Source organism: Triturus cristatus, chromosome 1_1 (assembly GCF_964204655.1).
Source record: "Triturus cristatus chromosome 1_1, aTriCri1.1, whole genome shotgun sequence".
In the NCBI taxonomy this organism is placed as follows: domain Eukaryota; kingdom Metazoa; phylum Chordata; class Amphibia; order Caudata; family Salamandridae; genus Triturus; species Triturus cristatus.
Window position 1 is genome coordinate 363619777 of NC_140579.1, and position 20811 is coordinate 363640587.

The window sequence follows — 20811 nt, forward strand, 5'->3', positions numbered from 1 at the left end:
TTAGCGCTATGACAAGATGGAGGATGGAACAAGCGCTCCAATACCATCATATAGTGCAAAAAAATCAATAAATAAAAGCAGTGGGTACAAGGTAGGTAGTGGGGGAGGCGTCAAGCAGGGAAGCAGGAGCGGATAAAATAAAAATTGTAAATTTGATACTTGTATAGCACACTACTCACCTGCAAGGGTCTCAAGGTGCTTGTACGAATACCGCTGTGGAACCCATCCTGGCTTTCCCTGTGAGGCGTCCACTCCTGGGCACCCCCAAGGTGGAGGCCAGGCATCCTTAGCGTTGTGGGGGCCATTGTGGAGATTAAGCAAGCTATTGCCCAGAGTTGCAGAGTGGGACTCCATGATTGGAATAGGCACCGAGGCAAGAATTGTCAGGTCCGTGGAATTTTTGAGCCCAAGACCCGCCAAGACGGGGAATTGAACCCTGGTCCCGGGCTAGACCTCTGCATCAGGGTCTGCCACTCTAATCATTGAGCCACACTTCTCCACAACAGAAAGATGGGCAAGCAATGATGGGAGAGGGCAGGTAGAAGCAATAATGAAGGGGTAAATAAATATCTTAATTGAAGCAGGATCAGCGCCAAAAATGAATGTGTCATTGTGTAATGTAAATGGTAAGCATTTAAAGCGCTACAATACCATCAGCTCATGTTCGTGCTATGGCACTACAGGGGACGGAGCAAGTGCTCCAATACCATTGGATCGTACAAAAAATTAAATAAACAAGTGATGTTTGTGTTTTAAGAAATGCATTTGTTTCTTTACAAGTGCACACATTTTAGTGGTATGTGTGTTTGTGTACAAGGGAGACGGCCTGAAAACACAAGCACTCCTATGGAGTGTCTAAAACAATGAAAGAAACAGCACCGCAAACCGGGAGCAGTGTATGGAGACATGTACTTGGCCCATGTGCTAGGGGAGGGTAAACACAAGCAGAGGGCATGATGACCACATATCATGATGAAAGGCATCAAAGAAAATGAGAGTAAAGCGGAAGTTTACTTATGGTAGGAGTTGGGCAGCATGTAAGCCCGCAGAGTAAACACAACATGTCTCTTCGAGAAGTCATGCGTTGTCTAATCCAAGACCTAGAAACAATAGATTTTGCACAGGTAAAACCTACTGGCTTTGTCAAGGCTTGTTCTGTTTAGAAACGGGGAAATTAAGTTATTTATCCGTAATCACAAAATGTGGAACGGAGTCTGAGGTTAGGAAGATGATGTGGCATCCTCTTGGGAGAGAATGTGGCTTAAGGGCCAAAGCTGCTGACTATGGAGCTGGGAAACCAGGTTTGAGTTTCAGTGTTAGCTTAACATCCTTGATTCTGGGCAAATCGCTTAATCTCCCTCTGCCTACAAAAATGAATGTGTAATTGTGTAAAGTAACTGGTGCTAATGTAAAGCGCTCCAATACCTTCGGGTGGTGTTTGGTGCTATATAAAACTGCACAAAAAAAAGTAACTGGTTCTTATGTAAAGAGCTCCAATACCATTGGGTGGTGTTGGCACTATATAAAACCACACAAAAAAAACAAATGTGAAAATCAGAGTCAGTGGAGGAGAGGACCTGGGGGAAGAGGGGATCTGTGCAATGGAGTTCAGCAAAGGCAAACACCGATGGGGGAGAGGTGGAGGGCAACCAACAGCAAATGCGGGCTGCCACAGGGAGATTAACTCATTTACCCATAATCACAAAATGTGCAACTGAGGCTGAGGTTAGGGAGATGATGTGGCATCCTCTTGGGAGAGAATGTGGCTTAAGGGCCAAAGCTGCTGACTATGGAGCTGAGAAACCAGGGATGAGTTTCAGTGTTGGCTTAACATCCTTGATTCTGGGCAAATTGCTTAATCTCTCTGTGCCTACAAAAATGAATGTGTACTTGTGTAAAGTAACTGGTGCTAAAGTAAAGTGCTACAATACCTTCAGGTGGTGTTTGGCACTATATAAAACTGCACAAAAAGAGTAACTGGTGCTTACGTAAAGAGCTCCAATACCATCGGGTGATGTTGGCGCTATATAAAACTGCACACAAAAAACAAATGTGAAAAGCAGAGTCGGTGGAGGAGGGGACCTAGAGGCAGAGGGGATCTGTGCAATGGAGTTCATCACGGGCAAGCACCGATGGGGGAGAGGTGGAGGCCAACCAACAGCAAATGTGGGCTGCCACAGGGAGATTAAGTGATTTGCCTAAGTTTACGCTGTCCTCGTGAAAAGTAATTGGTGTTAATGTAAAGCACTCCAATATCTTCAGGTGGTTTTGGCGCTATATAAAACAGCACACAAAAAATGTGAAAAGCAGATTCGGGGAGGAGGGGATCTGTGCAACAGTGTTTAGCTGCAGACCAGTGACGGCGGGGGGTGGACGGGCAACCAACAGCAAATGCAGGCAGCCACGGGGATATTAGGTGATTTGCCCATAACCACAACATGTGGAACTGAAACCAAGGCTAGGAAGACAATGTGGCATCCTCTTGGGAGAGGATATGGCATAAGGGCCAGAGTTGCCAACTATGGTGCTGGAAAACCAGGTTTGGATTTCGGCATCAGCCTAACATCCTTCATTCTGGGCAAATCATTTAATCTCACCATGCCTACAAAAATGAAAGTGTCCTTGTGTTCTTTTGTTTGACAAGCTACATGATTCTTATTGCATACCATTGCGTGGACACAAACTGTGAGGTTTTGTGTGGAAAGTAATATTTTCATGGATCGTTTTTACTTCTGGTCCTCTGGGCTCCGAGGACTAGATTTGATTTTCTGGCTTCCTCAGATGTAACCGTCTGTTCATTGACTACTTGTTGGAGCCATGAAAAAGTTGTCAAAAACAACGAAACATGTGTCGGCTATTGTTCAAACTGAATTATATAAAGAAATGGAATAAAAACTAATGGAATCTTCCATCTTCTGTCTGTCTTACAATCAAGGACCTGTCTAATTGACAGACTATTTACAATCTAAATTTGTGGTGCTCTGGACATCCAATATATATATATTGTTTATATCGGGGAATTTGTCTCTGATTTACTTTGCACTATTAGGGGAGCATAGTGCTTTCTGTTCCATTGAGCACACTTTACTGTGAATGAATCAAAATAGTTTTCTCGAAAATTATGTATGTGCTAGCAGCTCTATAGGCCGCTGTCACCCTCAAATGTGTTTACCTTTGAGTAGTGCTAACTCTATATAAACCGCACAAAAACACCAGAAAAAATCACAGTGTTAGGCCGGTTTACAGAAGTGAACATAAGGAAATACATTGCATCGGCAGACACATCAAAAGGGCTACTTTTGCCATGGACACTGATGGGCAGGCAGACCTTGATGGCATCAAGAATCCACCTGGCTCCTTTGAAAAGAATTAAAGTTAAGCAAAAATGCGCACAAAACACTTCAACGTGAATGCGGGAAAAGTATGAAAGTGTCCAGATGGGAGAAATTTGAAGAAATAGAGTTCCACTCTATGAAATGAGAAGCAACAAGGTGAGACACGAGCAGTTCAACCATTTTGCTCAGGAGAAATGTGGCTATGCAATTACAGCAGAAGACACAGACACTTTAGAAGCTCAGACATGTCATGTGATAATGTATACCTGATTCACTTGAGGTCTGATTTTCCAGCTGTAAACACAATTGCAGAAGGACCACATATGGTGTAAACATGCACACACACACACAGTACCCACATAAGCGGAAAATAAAGAGACTACACATGTGCCAAGTAATAGCAGCTATGCACACATGCTCCAATCTGCACGTAAGCTATACACTAATAGAACATTAAAAGGCAGAACACTACCACTCACTAGAATGAAACAGACTACAATGGGGGTTTAAAGCAATGATTGGGTTGGGAGAAGGGGTGATTTGTGAACAAGGCAAGCAACGGCAGATGCGAGGGACCAAGCAGAGATGCAAGGGAGGATGTGGGGGACATGACAAGCAGCAACAAAGGGAAAAGCAGTGACAGGGAGTGGTGATCTGTGGACAGGGCATGAGGGCGCCTTAGAGGAGACGGAGCTCGTAAAAGCACGAGCACTGTAAAGAGGGCTGAAAAAGAAAGGGAAAAGTAAGTCCTAAAATGGTTGCAAAAACGGGAGCAGTGGATGTTTACAAGTACTAGAGGGATGAAAAAGAAAGGAAAAAGTAAGTCCTAAAATGGTTGCAAAAACGGGAGCAGTGGATGTTTACAAGTACTTGGTCCATGCTCTGGGGGAAGGCTAAACATAAGAAGAGGCATGACTATGCATGCCAGGTAAAAATGGTGACAAAAAATATGAGACCGACGATGGTGAGAGCAAATGGGAAGCCTATGGGCGGGCTGAAGCCCACATATTAAACACAACATGTCTCTTTGAAACAGGACATTCACTGTCTAGCCAAGCTCTAAAACGGAAGAAACACAAAGATCAATGGAAGGTTGGAGCAGGAGGCCTATACCAATCCTTTTTTGCTCTGAGATATTCTATAGTGTTGAATGGAGCTTTTATAATTCAGATGTTCTACTATCAAATTAACCCCTTCGGTGCTCATGACGGAATGGTTCCGTCATGACCCACGGTTGAGCTGTGCTCATGACGGAACCATTCCGTCATGACCACACCCGCGCAAGATTCCGTCAGCACAGCGGCGGAATCTGCGCAGCATCGAAGGGGTTAAGATTACTAAACTCAATCAACAAAAATGGAAGGGTAAAAGACCAGTAGACTACGCTATGATTTATATTATTAAACCTTCATACTCTGTATACTTGAAGTTTGGTATTGAATGGTCCCATAGAACTATCATGTGTATTTACGTGACTTGTATACCTAGCAACAGAGCAAAGCAGCACTGTACCAAGTATTAGGGTATTAACACGAGAACAATATATGCAGAGAGGGGAAAGGAGACATAAAGAAGCAGTTGAAAGAGCCGTAGGAGGTAGAGAGGGAGAAAAGTCTATCCTGTTAGGGGAAGTGAGGGCAAAAGTACTTATTATGACAAGAGTACTTACTGCATTTCCGATTTCCACAAGGCAGGGCATCCTTCAAGAGGTGCCACACATAAAGCATGGGATGGCTATGAAAATCCGATCGAGGAGGCAAGATGGCGGACTGACACCATCTCTGTGAAACAGCGCACGGAGGGGCTCCCGAGGCTGCTGTCCCCCTGTCTCTTCAAATGCTATACTATGAGGATTAGTTCAAAGGACTGAATCGGCTTTGAAAAAGGAGGAAAGGGAAAAAACTCTCTACTCGCATTTGGCATTTTCTCAGCAGGCTAACGGCTGACCGATGCTGCACGGACTCACGGTCTGGAAGTCTTGCCGCGCTGAATGCAGGCGATTGTGAGGATTGGCTTCAGGCGCTTGCCGTCCACGTATGTGGCTGCGCATTTGGCGGCTTGGCGATTCCCATTGTACTTCTGTTTCGGCTCTACCCCGCGGCCACATCTGAATATCGAAGCACCCCGGGTCATGGCTCTGCCGAAGTTCTCAGCTAGAGGCACTCGGGCAGCTAATCGACTGCCAGTGAGTACAGCATTGATTTCTGGGGGCGATCGGATGGCGGTGAATGCAGAGGTTTGTAGGGTGTATCCCTCTAAGGATGTTACAGGGCTTGGCAAGCCGGTATTGCGCTTTCTACAGTCAAGTAAGTCAGCTGAGTTATTCTCCTCAGAATCTGCTACTGAAGCAATTATTGGCAACAAGCTAGCAGAAATGTTTACTCAGGCAATCTATGAGCAACAAAGCGATAGGGAGCTCGTTTCCTCTGGCTCTCTTAAAACAAATAATACACAGATGTCTCATCAGTCTCAATCTGCAGAAATGGAGAGGTCTGATAGTAGTGGGAACTCTGTTAGGATATTGGAGGCCACTGAGATGGAGGCTTCTGATAGCTCCGAAAGCCGTGGGGAAAGTCTGGACATCATTTTGAATCATATGGATCAACCTGTCAATTCTGATGTTGCTATCGGAGGGAAAAATGAGGCGTTATCTTCAACTACCATGTCAGGGGAATCGGGTCTGAAGGATGTGTTGATACCTACTGTTGTGTTAATTGAGTCAGCATCTCAGCCTGTGTCTTTGGAAGATGGGGAAATAGAATCTCGACATAAAGGGGACAACACCAATAATACAAGGTGCTGGACATCAGAGCAGAACGGTGTGCCGTGTGGGGGGTGCACATTTCTTCTATTATTTCTGGGGAAAGTATTGCCCCTAATGGTGTTGACTCGATGTTGAGTATCGATAATAACTTGCTGTCTAACTCTGTGTGATACCCGCTACGGATCAAGAACAACAGAAGGTTCAGAGTCCCTCTGCACCACAAGCGGGTCGGCAATATCCAACAGGGTCAAGGGAAAATCAAACTGCACGACCAGCAGTCATTAGAAAGAAGAACTTTAAGCCTAAAATATTGAAGGATGTGAAGAAGGCTTATAATGGGCTTAACCAGTATTCAGGCAATGTGAGGTCGACACAGTCCAAAGATGTATCAGCCGATAGTCCCATACGGCAGTGGGTTCAAGCCAAAGGCGGAATTTAAACTATGATATCTAGGCTATCGAATGTTGGCTTAACGGATGACGTCTGCGGTGCTATTAGGACGGCAGTGGCCGGGGCAGATGACATGGAATCCAGCTCGGAGTCAGTTTTAGGAATATCGCCTGATAAAACATGTACCCCAGGTAATTCTGGGGTGTCCTCGGCATCTGGGCCCTTTCAAACATCTCAAATGCCGCATATGGTAGAAGAACTTCATTGCAAAAGGGTCCAGGAAGGCAAAGCCCCGATGCTATCATTGATCCTTCAAACTCTGAAAGACCAAAGAGAAGAAACACGAGAGCTCTTTGATCAAGTGAGGGCAGATAATCATAATATCCAGCAGTCTTTGAGAGAAGTGACATCAAAAGTCAGGACTCTGACAAATGAGATAACGGAATTACAGCAAAGAGTAGTCAGTACGGAGGAAGCTACTTCTAAAGTAACTAGCTCATTTCAGCAGCATGATGACCAGCTAATAGAAATGCAACTCAAGCTTGAAGACCTAGAGAACCGACAGAGGGACACAATTTAAAAGTGTTTGGATGTTGGACTGGTACCTCCACCCCTCTAGGCTCAATCAGATCTTTCCCAACACTTCTGATAGATGCTGGAGAGGGTGCGGGCTACTGGGAGATTTTAAACATATCTGGTGGGATTGCCCGACTATTCGCCCTTTTTGGGAGGAAATCCTTGCACACATTAAAGATATGCTGGGGTACCCTATTCCAACCACCATGGCGGGGGTCCTTTTGGGTCTCTGTGATCCTGCACTTGAACATCAGACTCGAGCAGACAAAACAATCATGTGGCTATGCATAGGCGCAGCGAAAGTTACCCTGGCAGCCGCCTGGAAAAGGAGGGAAGCACCAGCGATCTCCCTGTGGCATTCTAGATTGTAGAAACTTCTCAGTTTGGAACGAATGTCAGGTGTCTTTCGAGACGACTTTAAGAACTTTGAATTCAAATGGGGACCGTTGGTTGCCTTCCTTTCACGAGGTCTACCATCCGCTGTATGCCCTTCGCCTATTAGAGCTCTTCATCTCTTCCAACTATAATCTGCCTCACACGGCCTTAGGCAGTCAGGTTGTTTGTTCGCCGCCGTCGTCAGGGAGGTGGGAGGGAGGGAGGGATTGTTTTTAATTTTTTGTTTGTTGTTCCTGTTTTTCCCCTGGTTGGGGATTGTTGCTGCATAAATATAAGCTGTTCAAGTGCCTCCCTCTGAAGAAGGATTCAATGTTCTTCCCATCGCAAAAGAAAGAAGGGTCGCCTACTGACACGCTGGCTATCACCAAAAGTTGTTACAGGTGCCACCCACATCCGTCAATACAAGGAACTGTAATCCTTTTTTAGCAATCCAGTGTTAACGGGTTGGACTGATATGGAATGTTCAGTGTTAGCAGCCACTTACAGCCTCATTGCACCCAGAGACCCCCTGTGAGGGGTGCCTTGATAATTCTGTCGTATGATGTACTTTGTGCATAAAAACTAATAAAATATGTTTGACAAAAAAAATGTTTGGAATTCCGGAAGGGCAAGATGGGTCAGACCCTAGAGCCTTTATAGTACAGTTACTACAGAAGGCTTTTCCGGATCTTGTGGATTGGGATTAGGATTGCCAGGTACACAGGGCTCATAGACTACTGCTGGTGCAGCGCAGGCAAGATACTCGTTACCCTAGGCCATTTCTGATTTACCTTGGTAATTTTTTGTTGCAACAAGCTGTTTCTCTGAAGGCTCACCCTAGATCGCCGGTTGCTGTTGAATCTCTTTCCCTTTTTGTGCTTTCGGATTTCTGCAAAGCAACAATAGACAGGCATTGGCAGCTAAGGCAGCTGATTGATCCACTAAAAGCCACTGGGGCTCAAGTATTTTTGCAGGACCCAGCACGCATGAAGGCTATACGGGGGGGGGGGGAATCATATTTTTTCTTATCTGAGTCAGAAGCGAAGGAAGCACTTCACAGATGGCAGAAAGGTTGGACTGCATAAAGTCTGAGGTGTAGGGCCTGGGCTGAGGGGAAAAGGGATAAGGGGAAAGTTGTTTTTTTCTCTTCCTTGTTCCTATTTTTTTTACATTCGTTTTGTAGGTATGTCAAAATACTTCTTTTCTTTACTGTCTTCTTTTCTTTTTTCTGAAATGGCTGAGGGGGCGGGTTTGCCTCGGGCGCTACCGTGGAGTCTGGGTTCTAGTTAGCTGCCAATCCAGCGGCAGCTGTGAGAAGGGGATGATTCCTCCTTCCAGATGCAGGGGGGTGGGCAAGTTTCTTAGGGGGGGAGAGGGTGCAGGAGGTTATGGGAGAGGGAAAAAAAAGGAAAAGGTCAACATGAGGGTATCAAGACGTAAAAGTGAAAATAGGGTTGATGAAAGCTGTATTAAGTTAATTAAGTTAGACATTAAAAAGGCAGGAGGGAATCATAATCGAGATTGAGTGGATTAAATGTCTAGCGTGGAATGTGGCAGGTCTGAATAGCAGGATTAAGAGGCAATTAGTCGCTGAAGAGTTAAAAATGTACAACCCTCAGATAGTCATGATAACGGAGACACATCTCTCTAATAAGGATCGTGGACTGTTAAAACAATTAGGATTCAAAGTGGTAGTGTGTTCAGCAGAAGGTGCTTCCATACGGGGGGTCGCTATATTGAAGCATCAACGGTTCACAGGTGCCGTTTGCAAGACAATGTCTGATAAAGGTGGGAGAAGGGCTTTAGCGCAGATGCCGATAAAGGGAAAGAAATATGTCTTTTGCTCACTGTACGGTCCCATTATAGACGTTCCCACTGTTATTGATGTAATAAATATTGAAATGTTGAATTGGGAGGGGGAACAGGTGGTGATGGGAGATTTTAACTGTATTATGGATTATGGGTTAGATACAACAAGACGAGGTGCTACTCTTAGGATGCGGAGGGTACGGGCTGCGATTGGGGAGTTGGGTCGGCTACAGGCTATTAGGGATGTATGGAGAACGTTATACCCAAACGTACCGGGGTATACGTATTATTCTGCTCCACACAAGTTGTACTCCCGAATTGATATGGCGTGGGTTAAATGTCTAGCGTGGAATGTGACAGGTCTGAATAGCAGGATTAAGAGGCAATTAGTCGCTGAAGAGTTAACAATGTACAACCCTCAGATAGTCATGCTAACGGAGACACATCTCTCTTATAAGGATCGTGGACTGTTAAAACAATTAGGATTCGAAGTGGTAGTGTGTTCAGCAGAAAGTGCTTCCATACGGGGGGTCGCTATATTGAAGCATAAACGGTTCACAGGTGCCGTTTGCAAGACAATGTCTGATAAAGGTGGGAGATGGGCTATAGTGCAGATGGCGATAAAGGGAAAGAAATATGTCTTTTGCTCACTGTACGGTGCCAATATAGACGACCCCACTGTTATTGATGTAATAAATATTGAAATGTTGAATTGGGAGGGGGAACAGGTGGTGATGGGAGATTTTAACTGTATTATGGATTATGGGTTAGATACAACAAGACGAGGTGCTACTCTTAGGATGCGGAGGGTACGAGCTGCGATTAGGGAGTTGGGTCGGCTACAGGCTATTAGGGATGTATGGAGAACGTTATACCCAAACGTACCGGGGTATACGTATTATTCTGCTCCACACAAGTTGCACTCCCGAATTGATATGGCGTGGGTGTCAGATAAAATGTTATGGTCAGCTGATATGGAAATTTGTCCGAGAGTTACCTCCGACCACAACCCTATCCTTCTTTCATTTAAGATTTTTGCTGAGAATAAAGTGCCTAGATCCTTTTTGTTTCCCAGGTATTTATTATCAGACGAGGAGTATGTGGCTAGGATCAGGGAACAATTTAAAGTATTATTAAAATAAAATATAGGGTCGGCTTCCCCTATAGTGGTCTGGGACACATGTAAAGTTATTATTAGGGGCTCCACCCAACAATATATTTGGTGGCAAAATAAAGATTGAAAAAATGCAATTAAAGAGACTACTCTAGCTATATGTGTAGTAGAAGATCAGCATGCAGAGGCAGCTTTGAGGGGCACTGATGACATGGAGCAATTGGGGCTTGTTTTAATTGATCTTAGATCAGCCTTGAAGTAGACATTTAGGGAGAAAAGTATGGTAAGGTTCAGTAAATATCGTATGTCACAATATGAATACGGTAAGAAAATAGGCAAGATCCTCGCCTTTAAAGTAGCAGATGATAGGGATAAGACTCATATAAAGACTATTAAGGGGCCTAATGGTATATTGTATGAGCCCCCACAGCAGATTTTGGAACAATTTGCTCTATATTATCAAGAGTTATATACCCCAACAATCCAACCAAAGCAGGAAGATATATTTAATTACATCCAGAATAGCTCTCTGGCAAGTATGGGGGAGAAACATCTGACTCTATGGCAAGGGACATTTCAATGGAGGAGATAGAACTGGCAATTAGTGCTTTACCATTAGGCAAGGCGCCAGGGGACGATTCCATACCTTCAGAATTTTATAAGATCTTTAAAGATGTTTTGTTGTTACCATTTACTCAGGTAATAAGGTTCATCAGGACAAATGGTAAGGTCCCCGAGTCATGGAATGTGACGCAAATTGTCTTTTTCTTGAAAAAAGGTAAACCATTGGATGAGTGTGGGTCGTATTGGTCAATTTTGCTCATCAATCCCGATGCAAACATTTTTGCAAAGATACTGGCGAATCGCCTTGCCCCAGTAATGCCTAGTCTGGTATCCCCTCATCAGCACGGGTTCATCCAAGGGAGAGACACTACTGCCCACGTTAATATGGCAGTGGTTGCCTTTGATGTGGCAAATACAAGGTCAACCCCACTTGGTATGATTTTGCTAGACGCTGAAAAAGCATTTGATCGAGTGGGGTGGCACTTCTTTTGGGCCACACTTTCAGCATTTGGAATCAAGGGCAAATTTAAGAAATGGGTACAAGCCTTATATGATAAGCCCTGCGCTAAATTAGTATATTTGGATTTGCAGTCTCCTATCTTCCTGATCCTCTGTGGCACCTGTCAGGGATGCCCCATTTCACCTTTGGTATTCGCTTTATATATAGAGCCATTTATCTCTGTTTTGCAAAGTAATCCCCTAATCTGTTCTTTTACATCAGGAGCGAACTCTCTCAAGGTTATCGCATACGCAGATGATATTGCGGTTTTCTCAAAAGAACCTGGGGATGCATTGAAAGTGATAGAGGAAGAAGCTGGTGGGTTTGGTTCAATTTCAGGTTATAAACTAAACGTCAATAAGACCCAAGTTCTTCTTAATTTTAAACCTCTAGTTTTATTGCATGGGGTTTGTTCTGTTGCTACTTATTTGGGGGTCATGATGTCGGCACAGATAGACAGGATATTTTCTCTAAACTATGAAGTACTGCTGAAAGAGACAGCTAAGTCACTAAAGAACTGGCATAAGCTGCCCTTAGGTATTATTGAGCGAATTAACATTATAAAAATTAAGATTTTGCCCAAATTCCTTTATCTGTTCTGTTCCATTCCACTACGGGTCCCTAATTAATATTTTAAGCAATTAGAGGGAACGTTAAGCAGTTTTATATGGGGTTACAGAAAAGCTCGATGAGTTACAGAAAAGCTCGATGAGCAATAGATTTGTTAAAACTTCCCTTTAGTCAAGGCGGTCTTGAGCTTCCTGACCTTAAAATGTATTTTTGGTCAGCTGTTTTTGGCCGTCTTCGTAGTCTCATTAATTCTGCTTGCATTATTTTTTGTCACAAGTTCATGTTGGGAGAGGAGAGAAATATGTTTCTTTATAGAATTAATGACCTGAATTATTTCAAATGGGTAAGTTCAAGACTGTACGAGATAGCATATTAATCTGCCGTGCTATTTCTCTTAGGTGCAATATATCGCTTTTTCATGATAAGTACCCCCTTTGGTATAATACAGGCCTGCCGGAGATATTCCATGATGCTGTGGGCAAATGCTGGGCTAGTTGTGGTGTTGTATGCTTAGGGGATCTGTATGATAACAGTGGGTTTGTTTATTTTGATAAACTACAGATACGACACAAACTATCTGATCACATGCTGTTTAAGTACTATCAGATCCGGGATTATTTTTTACGGTATTTAAATTTGAAGAATACATTTTGTTCTGACATCTGGGATTGTCTACATGCTGTAAATATAAAGTCTCTGATTAGCATGGTGTATAAATGTTTAAGTACTTATAGATCAGATGACTGTGTGAGATTAGCTGATTGTTGGAGTAAGGTCCTGGGGATGCCGGTCCCGGCGTTAACCATTTTGCAAGCTCTTACCGCTATAAGATAAGGTAGTGCATTCTACTAATTTGGGACTGCAGCAACATCTTACAAAATGTCTACAATATTATACGCCAGAAAGAATTTCTAAGTGGTCATCTAACAACTTAGTCAGTGATCGGACAAAATGCCCAAGGTGTGATCTGTCTGCGGCCAACATAAAACACATGTTCGTAACGTGTCCAGAATTGTCAATATTTGGGCAGGTCGGTCAAGTACTGTTTCAGAAGTTGGGATGGAACTACCTCTTACGACTATGGAAATCATGATGGGATATACGAATTTGAGCTCCAAATCTAATGGCTTACTTGCTATTTTATTGGTTTCCGCAAGACTAACAATTGCCTGGGTTTGGATCTCATCAAAACCCCTTTCTGTCACTGATTGGTGGTTGTTAGTAAGACAGACGTACGATATGGAACAAGCACTGGCTAAATCAAGGGGCATTCGCCCTATAGTCAAATGTAATGCAATCTGGGGGTCTCTGTTTTAATTTATAATCAGTATTACATGCAGTTCTTTGTGGCTTTGATTTGATTGATTAGATTTGGCATTACAAGGTAAAGAGCCTGGTCTTCAGGGAAGATGGGCTTCCAGGCAGGAGATGGAGATATGGAGAGAGTTACAGAGCTTTGATGCAGCCTCAGCAAAAGCTCTCCATCCCTATCTTGTCCTCCAGAACTTGGGAATAATCAGCAGATTTTTTCCAGCCAAACTGAGCTGTCTAGATGGTATATATCATTGAAAGAGATTCTTAATTCCCTCAGAGCCTGTATTGGGAAGTGCCTTATGGACAATGCAAAAGGCTTTGAAGGTGATCTGTTTAGTGGCTGGAAGCCAATGCAATTTACAAATTGCAGCATAGACTAAAGGATATTTAGGAAGATCCAGAATGAGCCTTGCTCCTGGATTATGGATGAGTCACAGCTTGGCTATGGCTGTTTTATTAATCTCCAGGTAGTGTGCGTTGCAGTAACCCATCTTGGATATAATCAGTGCCATAGCTGTTTGTTTGCTTGCAGAGAAGGAGAAGAATGAAAACACCTTCCTGAGGATTTTAATCACCCAAAAGCAGGATTAGACTGTCCTGTTAACCTAGAGTTTAAAGGACAAGTGGGAAGCTTTAGAAACATCACAGGTAAAAAAAAGAAATGTTGGTTAAATTAAACTTACTGAATCTTGCCCATCGAGGCAAACCAATGTGAAAATTAATGGGACGGGTGAAATGGAGAAGACATTACCTCAAATACTAGGGAATTATCCCTTCAAAGTTCAACAAAAGTGACGGTACAAAAAAAACAACTTACAAAGCTCAACACTTTTATGAAGAAGATTTAGAAAAATAGGATACACAGAGTGGGAGATGGAGAGGAAAACAGGAGAAAAATGAGCAGGGGAGGAAAGAGGAAAAAGGTAGAATGGTGTATATCCTAGTATGTTTTTCCCAGCCAAACATACAGAAGTTAAGTTCAGATCAGGAATAATTATGTCTTAAAACTCCATCTGCTGGAAGTGCAGCAAGTAGTACTATTTTGAGGCTAAAACTGCCTATGGTTCCCATTTTTCTGCCGAAGATTGGGTTCCGCACACATGTTTTGCCTATAATGTTAATAACTCTTGCATTGTTCCTGAGCACATGACCACTGACGTTTGCCCCTGCCTCAAGCATCTTCACAATGTCTCCATCGACTTGCTGGCAATGCACAAAATCGGATATCGATAATTCCAAAATACTCATAAGAAGCCGGGTGGCCACATTACAAAAACATAAACTCCAAAACAAAGATAAGCACCATCTTGTCTAAACAGTGTGCAAGATGCTATAGAGCAGAGTTCTTCAATCTGTGGGGCACGCCCCCCGGGGGGGGCGCAACACTGTCTCAGGGGGGGCACGCACTCCACCCTAAACTCCTACCTTTGTTTTCCACTGTCCCTCCGGAGCAGCAGCCATTCAGCCTGGGGGTTCGGCGGTAACGGAGTGCTGTAGGGGGGAGGGAGGGGAAACCAATGAGGCACAACGTGCCCATGCTTTTGTATATTTTGAAGAGCTAATCGTCCCAAGACAGTGTTAATTCCTAGAGCTGAAATGTTCCAGCTGCAGTAGGATTCAGTCTTCTCTGTTATGAAACCGAAAGCAACGAACATTTCAGCTCTAGGAATTAACCCCGTCCTGGGACGGTTAGCTCTTAGCTCTTCCCAGAACGGAGTGAACATTTCTATTAAAATCACACAGGCATCTCCTGTGGTATCAAAGCCCATGTTTATAGCCTCATTTCAGGGATGCAGTACCTTCAGAATCTGCAGAAAACAGTGTTTGTGCCTGTTAGATCTGGGGGTCTCTAGTTGGCAGGGTAGGTACCACTGTCCAAGTAGGGACCCTTGCTTCTAGTCAGGGAAAGGGGGATACACTGTTAAGATAACCCCTGCTCACCCTCTAGGTAGCTTGGCATGAGCAGTCTAGGCTATCAAAGGCAATGTGTAACGTATTTGTACCAACACTCACAGTAACACAGTGAAAACACCACAGATTTACTCCACACCAGTTTTAGAAAAATAATGTATCTTTACTAAAAACTTCACAAGACCAAATATTACAGACAAACCAACATATAATTCAAAAGGTTACTTTAAAGATAGTTCAAGAGTTTGCAGAAAGTACTCCAGGATGTAAAAGTCAGTGTCTTGCACAATGCGACTCTCAATGCACAATCTGGGCAAATCGCTTAATCTCCCTCTGCCTACAAAAATGAATGTGTAATTGTGTAAAGTAACTGGTGCTAATGTAAAGCGCTCCAATACCTTCGGGTGGTGTTTGGTGCTATATAAAACTGCACAAAAAAAAGTAACTGGTTCTTATGTAAAGAGCTCCAATACCATTGGGTGGTGTTGGCACTATATAAAACCACACAAAAAAAACAAATGTGAAAATCAGAGTCAGTGGAGGAGAGGACCTGGGGGAAGAGGGGATCTGTGCAATGGAGTTCAGCAAAGGCAAACACCGATGGGGGAGAGGTGGAGGGCAACCAACAGCAAATGCGGGCTGCCACAGGGAGATTAACTCATTTACCCATAATCACAAAATGTGCAACTGAGGCTGAGGTTAGGGAGATGATGTGGCATCCTCTTGGGAGAGAATGTGGCTTAAGGGCCAAAGCTGCTGACTATGGAGCTGAGAAACCAGGGATGAGTTTCAGTGTTGGCTTAACATCCTTGATTCTGGGCAAATTGCTTAATCTCTCTGTGCCTACAAAAATGAATGTGTACTTGTGTAAAGTAACTGGTGCTAAAGTAAAGTGCTACAATACCTTCAGGTGGTGTTTGGCACTATATAAAACTGCACAAAAAGAGTAACTGGTGCTTACGTAAAGAGCTCCAATACCATCGGGTGATGTTGGCGCTATATAAAACTGCACACAAAAAACAAATGTGAAAAGCAGAGTCGGTGGAGGAGGGGACCTAGAGGCAGAGGGGATCTGTGCAATGGAGTTCATCACGGGCAAGCACCGATGGGGGAGAGGTGGAGGCCAACCAACAGCAAATGTGGGCTGCCACAGGGAGATTAAGTGATTTGCCTAAGTTTACGCTGTCCTCGTGAAAAGTAATTGGTGTTAATGTAAAGCACTCCAATATCTTCAGGTGGTTTTGGCGCTATATAAAACAGCACACAAAAAATGTGAAAAGCAGATTCGGGGAGGAGGGGATCTGTGCAACAGTGTTTAGCTGCAGACCAGTGACGGCGGGGGGTGGACGGGCAACCAACAGCAAATGCAGGCAGCCACGGGGATATTAGGTGATTTGCCCATAACCACAACATGTGGAACTGAAACCAAGGCTAGGAAGACAATGTGGCATCCTCTTGGGAGAGGATATGGCATAAGGGCCAGAGTTGCCAACTATGGTGCTGGAAAACCAGGTTTGGATTTCGGCATCAGCCTAACATCCTTCATTCTGGGCAAATCATTTAATCTCACCATGCCTACAAAAATGAAAGTGTCCTTGTGTTCTTTTGTTTGACAAGCTACATGATTCTTATTGCATACCATTGCGTGGACACAAACTGTGAGGTTTTGTGTGGAAAGTAATATTTTCATGGATCGTTTTTACTTCTGGTCCTCTGGGCTCCGAGGACTAGATTTGATTTTCTGGCTTCCTCAGATGTAACCGTCTGTTCATTGACTACTTGTTGGAGCCATGAAAAAGTTGTCAAAAACAACGAAACATGTGTCGGCTATTGTTCAAACTGAATTATATAAAGAAATGGAATAAAAACTAATGGAATCTTCCATCTTCTGTCTGTCTTACAATCAAGGACCTGTCTAATTGACAGACTATTTACAATCTAAATTTGTGGTGCTCTGGACATCCAATATATATATATTGTTTATATCGGGGAATTTGTCTCTGATTTACTTTGCACTATTAGGGGAGCATAGTGCTTTCTGTTCCATTGAGCACACTTTACTGTGAATGAATCAAAATAGTTTTCTCGAAAATTATGTATGTGCTAGCAGCTCTATAGGCCGCTGTCACCCTCAAATGTGTTTACCTTTGAGTAGTGCTAACTCTATATAAACCGCACAAAAACACCAGAAAAAATCACAGTGTTAGGCCGGTTTACAGAAGTGAACATAAGGAAATACATTGCATCGGCAGACACATCAAAAGGGCTACTTTTGCCATGGACACTGATGGGCAGGCAGACCTTGATGGCATCAAGAATCCACCTGGCTCCTTTGAAAAGAATTAAAGTTAAGCAAAAATGCGCACAAAACACTTCAACGTGAATGCGGGAAAAGTATGAAAGTGTCCAGATGGGAGAAATTTGAAGAAATAGAGTTCCACTCTATGAAATGAGAAGCAACAAGGTGAGACACGAGCAGTTCAACCATTTTGCTCAGGAGAAATGTGGCTATGCAATTACAGCAGAAGACACAGACACTTTAGAAGCTCAGACATGTCATGTGATAATGTATACCTGATTCACTTGAGGTCTGATTTTCCAGCTGTAAACACAATTGCAGAAGGACCACATATGGTGTAAACATGCACACACACACACAGTACCCACATAAGCGGAAAATAAAGAGACTACACATGTGCCAAGTAATAGCAGCTATGCACACATGCTCCAATCTGCACGTAAGCTATACACTAATAGAACATTAAAAGGCAGAACACTACCACTCACTAGAATGAAACAGACTACAATGGGGGTTTAAAGCAATGATTGGGTTGGGAGAAGGGGTGATTTGTGAACAAGGCAAGCAACGGCAGATGCGAGGGACCAAGCAGAGATGCAAGGGAGGATGTGGGGGACATGACAAGCAGCAACAAAGGGAAAAGCAGTGACAGGGAGTGGTGATCTGTGGACAGGGCATGAGGGCGCCTTAGAGGAGACGGAGCTCGTAAAAGCACGAGCACTGTAAAGAGGGCTGAAAAAGAAAGGGAAAAGTAAGTCCTAAAATGGTTGCAAAAACGGGAGCAGTGGATGTTTACAAGTACTAGAGGGATGAAAAAGAAAGGAAAAAGTAAGTCCTAAAATGGTTGCAAAAACGGGAGCAGTGGATGTTTACAAGTACTTGGTCCATGCTCTGGGGGAAGGCTAAACATAAGAAGAGGCATGACTATGCATGCCAGGTAAAAATGGTGACAAAAAATATGAGACCGACGATGGTGAGAGCAAATGGGAAGCCTATGGGCGGGCTGAAGCCCACATATTAAACACAACATGTCTCTTTGAAACAGGACATTCACTGTCTAGCCAAGCTCTAAAACGGAAGAAACACAAAGATCAATGGAAGGTTGGAGCAGGAGGCCTATACCAATCCTTTTTTGCTCTGAGATATTCTATAGTGTTGAATGGAGCTTTTATAATTCAGATGTTCTACTATCAAATTAACCCCTTCGGTGCTCATGACGGAATGGTTCCGTCATGACCCACGGTTGAGCTGTGCTCATGACGGAACCATTCCGTCATGACCACACCCGCGCAAGATTCCGTCAGCACAGCGGCGGAATCTGCGCAGCATCGAAGGGGTTAAGATTACTAAACTCAATCAACAAAAATGGAAGGGTAAAAGACCAGTAGACTACGCTATGATTTATATTATTAAACCTTCATACTCTGTATACTTGAAGTTTGGTATTGAATGGTCCCATAGAACTATCATGTGTATTTACGTGACTTGTATACCTAGCAACAGAGCAAAGCAGCACTGTACCAAGTATTAGGGTATTAACACGAGAACAATATATGCAGAGAGGGGAAAGGAGACATAAAGAAGCAGTTGAAAGAGCCGTAGGAGGTAGAGAGGGAGAAAAGTCTATCCTGTTAGGGGAAGTGAGGGCAAAAGTACTTATTATGACAAGAGTACTTACTGCATTTCCGATTTCCACAAGGCAGGGCATCCTTCAAGAGGTGCCACACATAAAGCATGGGATGGCTATGAAAATCCGATCGAGGAGGCAAGATGGCGGACTGACACCATCTCTGTGAAACAGCGCACGGAGGGGCTCCCGAGGCTGCTGTCCCCCTGTCTCTTCAAATGCTATACTATGAGGATTAGTTCAAAGGACTGAATCGGCTTTGAAAAAGGAGGAAAGGGAAAAAACTCTCTACTCGCATTTGGCATTTTCTCAGCAGGCTAACGGCTGACCGATGCTGCACGGACTCACGGTCTGGAAGTCTTGCCGCGCTGAATGCAGGCGATTGTGAGGATTGGCTTCAGGCGCTTGCCGTCCACGTATGTGGCTGCGCATTTGGCGGCTTGGCGATTCCCATTGTACTTCTGTTTCGGCTCTACCCCGCGGCCACATCTGAATATCGAAGCACCCCGGGTCATGGCTCTGCCGAAGTTCTCAGCTAGAGGCACTCGGGCAGCTAATCGACTGCCAGTGAGTACAGCATTGATTTCTGGGGGCGATCGGATGGCGGTGAATGCAGAGGTTTGTAGGGTGTATCCCTCTAAGGATGTTACAGGGCTTGGCAAGCCGGTATTGCGCTTTCTACAGTCAAGTAAGTCAGCTGAGTTATTCTCCTCAGAATCTGCTACTGAAGCAATTATTGGCAACAAGCTAGCAGAAATGTTTACTCAGGCAATCTATGAGCAACAAAGCGATAGGGAGCTCGTTTCCTCTGGCTCTCTTAAAACAAATAATACACAGATGTCTCATCAGTCTCAATCTGCAGAAATGGAGAGGTCTGATAGTAGTGGGAACTCTGTTAGGATATTGGAGGCCACTGAGATGGAGGCTTCTGATAGCTCCGAAAGCCGTGGGGAAAGTCTGGACATCATTTTGAATCATATGGATCAACCTGTCAATTCTGATGTTGCTATCGGAGGGAAAAATGAGGCGTTATCTTCAACTACCATGTCAGGGGAATCGGGTCTGAAGGATGTGTTGATACCTACTGTTGTGTTAATTGAGTCAGCATCTCAGCCTGTGTCTTTGGAAGATGGGGAAATAGAATCTCGACATAAAGGGGACAACACCAATAATACAAGGTGCTGGACATCAGAGCAGAACGGTGTGCCGTGTGGGGGGTGCACATTTCTTCTATTATTTCTGGGGAAAGTATTGCCCCTAATGGTGTTGACTCGATGTTGAGTATCGATAATAACTTGCTGTCTAACTCTGTGTGATACCCGCTACGGATCAAGAACAACAGAAGGTTCAGAGTCCCTCTGCACCACAAGCGGGTCGGCAATATCCAACAGGGTCAAGGGAAAATCAAACTGCACGACCAGCAGTCATTAGAAAGAAGAACTTTAAGCCTAAAATATTGAAGGATGTGAAGAAGGCTTATAATGGGCTTAACCAGTATTCAGGCAATGTGAGGTCGACACAGTCCAAAGATGTATCAGCCGATAGTCCCATACGGCAGTGGGTTCAAGCCAAAGGCGGAATTTAAACTATGATATCTAGGCTATCGAATGTTGGCTTAACGGATGACGTCTGCGGTGCTATTAGGACGGCAGTGGCCGGGGCAG